Genomic DNA, 8878 nt, shown 5'->3' on the forward strand with positions numbered 1-8878 from the left:
CAAAGTGGCCACACTCCTATTTGTGCTAAACTTTATGGCTGAAAATTTCAAACTAACAAGTTAGAAAAAAATACCCCATAATTGATATGGAGGGGGAAACCTGTAGAGACCAAAACATTTTTTTTCTGCCAGGTTGTAAACTTTTTTTTTTCTTGTCCATAAGCCTCTAATTTCCTGCTTTTAAATTCAGATAAAACTGAAGTTATTGTACTTGGCCCCACAAATCTTAGAAACATGGTGTCTAACCAGATCCTTACTCTGGATGGCATTACCCTGACCTCCACTAATACTGTGAGAAATCTTGGAGTAATTTTTGATCAGGATATGTCCTTCAATGCGCATATTAAGCAAATATGTAGGACTGCTTTTTTGCAGTTACGCAATATCTCTAAAATTAGAAAGGTCTTGTCTCAGAGTGATGCTGAAAAACTAATTCATGCATTTATTTCCTCTAGGCTGGACTATTGTAATTCATTATTATCAGGTTGTCCTAAAAGTTCCCTGAAAAGCCTTCAGTTAATTCAAAATGCTGCAGCTAGAGTGCTGACGGGGACTAGAAGGAAAGAGCATATCTTCAATGGCTCCCTGTTAATTCCAGAATAGATTTTAAAATTCTTCTTCTTACTTATAAGGTTTTGAATAATCAGGTCCCATCTTATCTTAGGGACCTCATAGTACCATATCACCCCAATAGAGCGCTTTGCTCTCAGACTGCAGGCTTACTTGTAGTTCCTAGGGTTTGTAAGAGTAGAATGGGAGGCAGAGCCTTCAGCTTTCAGGCTCCTCTCCTGTGGAACCAGCTCCCAATTCAGATCAGGGAGACAGACACCCTCTCTACTTTTAAGATTAAGCTTAAAACTTTCCTTTTTGAAAAAGCTTATAGTTAGGGCTAGATCAGGTGACCCTGAACCATCCCTTAGTTATGCTGCTATAGACTTAGACTGCTGGGGGTTTCCCATGATGCACCCAGTGTTTCTTTTTATTCACCTCTTTTTGCTCTGTATGCACCACTCTGCTTTTAATCATTGGTGATTGATCTCTGCTCTCTTCCACAGCATGTCTTTTTCCTGATTCTCTCCCTCAGTCCCAGCAGAAGACTGCCCCTCCCTGAGCCTGGTTCTGCTGGAGGTTCCTTCCTGTTAAAAGGGAGTTTTTCCTTCCCACTGTTGCCAAGTGCTTGCTCATAGGGGGTCGTTTCACCGTTGGGTTTTTCTGTAATTATTGTATGGCTTTTGCCTTACAATATAAAGCGCCTTGGGGCAACTGTTTGTTGTGATTTGGCACTATATAAATAAAATTGATTTGATTTGATAAGTATACATTTAACCTCTTAAACCCTAGAGTCCTCAAATTTGGGGACTTGCCCTGTTTTGGAACATTTGAACACTCATAACTAACCACCAACATACACTTATTATACATCAAATGTCAAGTGAAGTCTCCTCTACAAAAGTATCCACTTCAATCACATATCAACTAACCACAGCTGAGACGCCAAGCAAATAAAGACATAAATCGGAATTCATTTTTTTAGGGGAAAAAAAACCTCATTTACTCCTACCAAGTATTATTTACTTTCAATTTTTTTGCATCCACACCATCCCCTAGGACCTGTCTTTTAGCTGATCCAAATGTTTGCATTTTTGACCTTGTACAAGCTGAGGAATAAATCATAATGTATGGGTATGTGATTTTGGTGAAATAGGCTCTAGGGCTTAAGGGATTAAACAAGGTCTTCCATGGCAACCGGCTCATTTTTGGAAATAACCTCAAGTGGCCCTTCAAGGAACTGCAACTTTTCCTGTCTTCATATTGGTCCACTGATGCTTATCACTTGGATATACTGTACTTCTTCCTTGTCTTCTTCAAATTATTATGTCAAGCTTATTTCATTCTCCTTGACCTGATAGCCATTGTTTATAAGCAAGACCTGTTTGTTGCTAATAGGGGTATGCCCATGCCGGTTTCCCAAACTCAAAGGTCAGTCTGTGTCTGTGACATTCTCAGAACCCTTTCTTTGATAAGGTTTTTTTTTTCTGAGAAGACAAACGTGTGTCAGTTAAAAAAGCAGTACTAAGAATTAAAGGGATCACACAGCCCATCTGAATGTGTCTGAGTGGGTACTCAGAGAACAGTTACCTTATAATCAACGGAAAGGCAAACTGCCAACACTAAAGTCAAAGGATTCGAGCCACCTCTGTAAAAAATGAAATGTGTGTTTACTCTCACTGCTGTGCTAAATCTAACTTTAGAAGCTGGCAGCAGCAGTATGAACATCATTTCAGTGTCAGGTTTGTGTAACTGAATAAGCATCTTTTCTCTCATACAGAAATGATTATTCAAGGACTCATACGTACATAGGAAAGTAAATCAAAGTTTCTGTCAAATGAAAGACATATTTAAACATATGCTGAGAGATGCACAGGAGGAAGTGTGTGCCACTGGAATACTTTCGTCGGATTGCTTATTTTCTGTTAATTATCGTTGTAATAGAGAAGAGGGAAGAGGGATTGTCTGTCTGTTGTGACGTCTTCTGTTTGTCAGGCCTTGAAATGTAGAGATGCTAATACATAGTAATTTGTGATCTCTGTTCTGTCTCCACACACAGATGCATCAATGCCTTGCCCTATTTCAAAGTGTCAGATTGTGATTGCAGCTCTCAGCGAGCTCTGTGCACAATAATTAGAAGCTTAGTCACTTCCTGGAGCCGAAGCTCCAAAATCACATACTGGCACTTGACTAAACACAATTAAGGTGACTGTTTTTTGTTCTAAATACTGTACATCAACAGCAAAGAGTCACTCATCATGAACGCAAACAACACAAAGTACAACCATTTCAAATGCACTTGCTTGCCCAGTTACCCAGCTGAAGAACTTCTTTCTCCTCATATCTGAGGTTTCCCAGTTTTGGTGCTGGTTTAGAGCCAGTGTCAAATTTTGAAGCAGTTCTTTATGTTTCCACAGACAAAGAATTGGTTGTCACTCCCAAACTTGGTTCTGAGCAGGTACCAAAGTACAACAAAGTTTTGCTAGGACAAGCTGGAAGAATCAGTTATGTCAAAGAGTATCAGAACCAACAGAAAGTTTACATCTACCATTTTTTTCTATCTGCCTAGATGAAATGAATATGGGGCAAAAAATGAAGCTGCACTGTTGGTGTGGAGGAGACAAATTGTTCTCTTATGAACGGTCATTCGACCGAATAATAAATTACTTTTAAAACTTAACCCTCTGGAGTCCAGGCTATAACTGAGTGTTTTTGACTAATTTTAGTTTTACCTTTATAATTTACATTTAAAAAGTGTTTATTTTGCCTTATTTGGTGTCGTTTTTTCAGCACAACCTCACCTGTGTGACTTTAGTTTTTTCTTTCATTTTGACATACTGTATTACCACAGTGAACCTAAACTCACACAAAAAACATAAAATCAGAGTAGAAAAAAGTTTGTTTTTTTGACTGTGAAAACCACAAACTTCTTTAATGACCATTTTTAAAACTTAAAATGTAAACATAAATTGTAAATTTCAAAAACATATGTACAAATGTAGCAAAAACAGTATATACAACTATTTACATAAATGCAGGAAATGCTTCAGGCATTTATTTTTTGTACAATTACTTAAAAAACAGTCAGATGTCACAGTAAGATTTAGAATGTAAATATAAATTGTAAATTTCAAAACATATGTACAAATACAGTACAGAAAATGTTAATGCTAACCTATTAACAAAACAATCAGATGTCAAAATAAGATTTCAAATGTAAATATAAATTGTAAATTTCAAAAAACATATGTATAAATACAGTGCAGGAAATTTTAATGCTAACCTATTTACAAAACAATCAGATGTCAAAATAAGATTTAGAATGTAAATATAAATTGTAAATTTCAAAAAACATATGTATAAATACAGTGCAGGAAATTTTAATGCTAACCTATTTACAAAACAATCAGATGTCAAAATAAGATTTAGAATGTAAATATAAATTGTAAATTTCAAAAAATGTACAAATGTAATGTAGGAAATCCTAATGCTAAACTATTTACAAAACAATCAGATGTCAAAAAAAGATGCAACAGAATTATTATTTGTGCCACTCAGGCCTGACATTTCCATGGTGTGTCACTCCTCTTGTTGTCCACCTGAAGGCAGCGTTGGCACCTCAGTCTGCCTTTGGTGGTATTTTGGCTTGGATCTGTGCCTGTCACAATGGGCACAGGAACGTAGTTCTGGCTCCTGGTCTAGGGGACACCTGTTTTGTCTGTGCCAGACAGTTGACACACCAGTTCCACCATGAAATCTCTAAATGTCATGGGCTGCACTTGCTTGACACTGCTGATTTCACTGTGCAAGATGAACGAATTTGTGGTTGCAATGTCAAGGAAGGGGCCACAGTCCTGTACCAGTGAGCAGTTTTTCTATGTGTGGAGTAGTATTGGATGAGCTGTTCAGACAAGTCAACTCCACCCATGTTTTTATTATAGACATGACTAGGGTAGGGTAGGGAATGTCTTTCACAGTCCAGCATCCATTCTTCACCCTTCTTTGCACTGTGTCACCCAAAAACACATGATGGATGGTGGAGCACACAGACACCTCTCATGTGTACATCCACTTTACACCGAAGGCCCCTCTCTTATCCATGTTATAGATCATCGTGCACATTTTTTAGAGTATCTGCCTTCCCTCTGGGGCATCCTCTCCTGTTCTCCATATATGTGCCACATGCTTCAAACTTAATCTTGGCCAGGTCCATGAACAGCTTGGGACTCGTATAAAAATTGTCCATGTAAATGTGGTACCCAATACCAAATGAGAATGGCTGAATTATGAATGTAAAACCAAAAGTAGTCAAAACACTAAAAAAATAGCCAAGACTCCAAAGGGTTCATGCTTCTCTAGTTAAGTTGAAATAACTTAAGTAAAAATAACTTTAAAAAAAAATTATGGAAATTGTTACATCACTTTTTCTTATTGAGACAGCAGTTCATTTTTTTAGGGTGTGCAGTCAGACAGTAAAATACCTCAAAATGTTTTTAACACCAAAACAAGATGCTGAATTTGCATTAACTATATCTACCACCACCTTTTGTGCCTTAATTATTACATGCACATCTGTGCAATTTATCCTATGCAATAAATTTACCATATCTATACATGTCTATACATATACTCACAAGATATATATATATATATATATATATATATATATATATATATATATATATATATATATCCATGTGGCCGAGGACGGAGCTGTGACTCACCTCACCCAGTGTGAGCGGAGTTCTGAGCCGCTCGCACCAGGCAGAGTGAGACAGCAGCCAGTCACTACTGGTTAAGGTGCTGGGCTTGAGTCCAGAAGATCATGGGTTCAAATCCACGCCTGACCGGAAAATCACTAAGGGCCCTTGGGCAAGGCCTTTAATCCCCTATTGCTCCCGGTGTGTAGTGAACGCCTTGTATGGCAGCACCCTAACATCGGGGTGAATGTGAGGCATAATTGTAAAGCGCTTTGAGCGTCTGATACAGATGGAAGTGCTATATAAATGCGGTCCATTTACCATTTATTAAGCGCCTACACGGCCTATGCACATGCTCCAGTCTGCTTCTGTTTTTTTTTTTTTTCTGGGGGTGTTACAGTGCCACACACAGGCCTGGCATGTGTACTACAACGTTAAACAAAGCCTCGAGCCACAGAATTTGTGTTGATCATTTTTTTGTAATCGAATTATTCAAGTTACTCGACTAATCATTTCAGCCCTAAACAGCACAGTAACACTGTAGAATAACAGCAACAATGTAGGATAACAGCACAGCAACACTGTGGAATAATAGTAACAATGTAGGATAACAGCACAGCAACACTGTGGAATAGTGGTACAGTAACACTGTAGAATAATAGTAACAATGTAGGATAACAGGACAGTAACACTGTAGAATAATAGTAATGATGTAGGATAATTTTCAATTCAATTCAATTTTATTTATATAGCGCCAAATCACAACAAACAGTTGCCCCAAGGCACTTCATATTGTAAGGCAAGGCCATACAATAATTACGTAAAAACCCCAACGGTCAAAACGACCCCCTGTGAGCAAGCACTTGGCTACAGTGGGAAGGAAAAACTCCCTTTTAACAGGAAGAAACCTCCAGCAGAACCAGGCTCAGGGAGGGGCAGTCTTCTGCCGGGACTGGTTGGGGCTGAGGGAGAGAACCAGGAAAAAGACATGCTGTGGAGGGGAGCAGAGATCGATCACTAATGATTAAATGCAGAGTGGTGCATACAGAGCAAAAAGAGAAAGAAACACTCAGTGCATCATGGGAACCCCCCAGCAGTCTACGTCTATAGCAGCATAACTAAGGGATGGTTCAGGGTCACCTGATCCATCCCTAACTATAAGCTTTAGCAAAAAGGAAAGTTTTAAGCCTAATCTTAAAAGTAGAGAGGGTGTCTGTCTCCCTGATCTGAATTGGGAGCTGGTTCCACAGGAGAGGAGCCTGAAAGCTGAAGGCTCTGCCTCCCATTCTACTCTTACAAACCCTAGGAACTACAAGTAAGCCTGCAGTCTGAGAGCGAAGCGCTCTATTGGGGTGATATGGTACTACGAGGTCCCTAAGATAAGATGGGACCTGATTATTCAAAACCTTATAAGTAAGAAGAAGAATTTTAAATTCTATTCTAGAATTAACAGGAAGCCAATGAAGAGAGGCCAATATAGGTGAGATATGCTCTCTCCTTCTAGTCCCCGTCAGTACTCTAGCTGCAGCATTTTGAATTAACTGAAGGCTTTTTAGGGAACTTTTAGGACAACCTGATAATAATGAATTACAATAGTCCAGCCTAGAGGAAATAAATGCATGAATTAGTTTTTCAGCATCACTCTGAGACAAGACCTTTCTGATTTTAGAGATATTGCGTAAATGCAAAAAAGCAGTCCTACATATTTGTTTAATATGCGCTTTGAATGACATATCCTGATCAAAAATGACTCCAAGATTTCTCACAGTATTACTAGAGGTCAGGGTAATGCCATCCAGAGTAAGGATCTGGTTAGACACCATGTTTCTAAGATTTGTGGGGCCAAGTACAATAACTTCAGTTTTATCTGAGTTTAAAAGCAGGAAATTAGAGGTCATCCATGTCTTTATGTCTGTAAGACAATCCTGCAGTTTAGCTAATTGGTGTGTGTCCTCTGGCTTCATGGATAGATAAAGCTGGGTATCATCTGCGTAACAATGAAAATTTAAGCAATACCGTCTAATAATACTGCCTAAGGGAAGCATATATAAAGTGAATAAAATTGGTCCTAGCACAGAACCTTGTGGAACTCCATAATTAACTTTAGTCTGTGAAGAAGATTCCCCATTTACATGAACAAATTGTAATCTATTAGACAAATATGATTCAAACCACCGCAGCGCAGTGCCTTTAATACCTATGGCATGCTCTAATCTCTGTAATAAAATTTTATGGTCAACAGTATCAAAAGCAGCACTGAGGTCTAACAGAACAAGCACAGAGATGAGTCCACTGTCCAAGGCCATAAGAAGATCATTTGTAACCTTCACTAATGCTGTTTCTGTACTATGATGAATTCTAAAACCTGACTGAAACTCTTCAAATAGACCATTCCTCTGCAGATGATCAGTTAGCTGTTTTACAACTACCCTTTCAAGAATTTTTGAGAGAAAAGGAAGGTTGGAGATTGGCCTATAATTAGCTAAGATAGCTGGGTCAAGTGATGGCTTTTAAGTAATGGTTTAATTACTGCCACCTTAAAAGCCTGTGGTACATAGCCAACTAACAAAGATAGATTGATCATATTTAAGATCGAAGCATTAAATAATGGTAGGGCTTCCTTGAGCAGCCTGGTAGGAATGGGGTCTAATAAACATGTTGATGGTTTGGATGAAGTAACTAATGAAAATAACTCAGACAGAACAATCGGAGAGAAAGAGTCTAACCAAATACCGGCATCACTGAAAGCAGCCAAAGATAACGATACGTCTTTGGGATGGTTATGAGTAATTTTTTCTCTAATAGTTAAAATTTTGTTAGCAAAGAAAGTCATGAAGTCATTACTAGTTAAAGTTAATGGAATACTCAGCTCAATAGAGCTCTGACTCTTTGTCAGCCTGGCTACAGTGCTGAAAAGAAACCTGGGGTTGTTCTTATTTTCTTCAATTAGTGATGAGTAGAAAGATGTCCTAGCTTTACGGAGGGCTTTTTTATAGAGCAACAGACTCTTTTTCCAGGCTAAGTGAAGATCTAAATTAGTGAGACGCCATTTCCTCTCCAACTTACGGGTTATCTGCTTTAAGCTACGAGTTTGTGAGTTATACCACGGAGTCAGACACTTCTGATTTAAAGCTCTCTTTTTCAGAGGAGCTACAGCATCCAAAGTTGTCTTCAATGAGGATGTAAAACTATTGACGAGATACTCTATCTCCCTTACAGAGTTTAGGTAGCTACTCTGCACTGTGTTGTTATATGGCATTAGAGAACATAAAGAAGGAATCATATCCTTAAACCTAGTTACAGCGCTTTCTGAAAGACTTCTAGTGTAATGAAACTTATTCCCTACTGCTCGGTAGTCCATCAGAGTAAATGTAAATGTTATTAAGAAATAATCAGACAGAAGGGAGTTTTCAGGGAATACTGTTAAGTCTTCTATTTCCATACCATAAGTCAGAACAAGATCTAAGATATGATTAAAGTGGTGGGTGGACTCATTTACTTTTTGAGCAAAGCCAATAGAGTCTAATAATAGATTAAATGCAGTGTTGAGGCTGTCATTCTCAGCATCTGTGTGGATGTTAAAATCGCCCACTATAATGATCTTATCTGAGCTAAGCACTAAGTCAGAA

The 8878-nt window shown here is 38.3% G+C and overlaps 1 long non-coding RNA gene across 1 annotated transcript in view; it reads left to right on the forward strand.

Moving 5' to 3' along the window:
- Positions 1-2905: 2905 nt before the first annotated feature.
- Positions 2906-8878, forward strand: part of LOC117519795 — a 22629-nt gene continuing 16656 nt past the window's right edge. The window contains exon 1 of the long non-coding RNA XR_004563428.1: positions 2906-2980. This is a non-coding gene — a long non-coding RNA (uncharacterized LOC117519795). The remainder of the gene's footprint in view (positions 2981-8878) is intronic.

This window comes from Thalassophryne amazonica, chromosome 11 (assembly GCF_902500255.1).
Source record: "Thalassophryne amazonica chromosome 11, fThaAma1.1, whole genome shotgun sequence".
Classification (NCBI taxonomy): Eukaryota; Metazoa; Chordata; class Actinopteri; order Batrachoidiformes; family Batrachoididae; genus Thalassophryne; species Thalassophryne amazonica.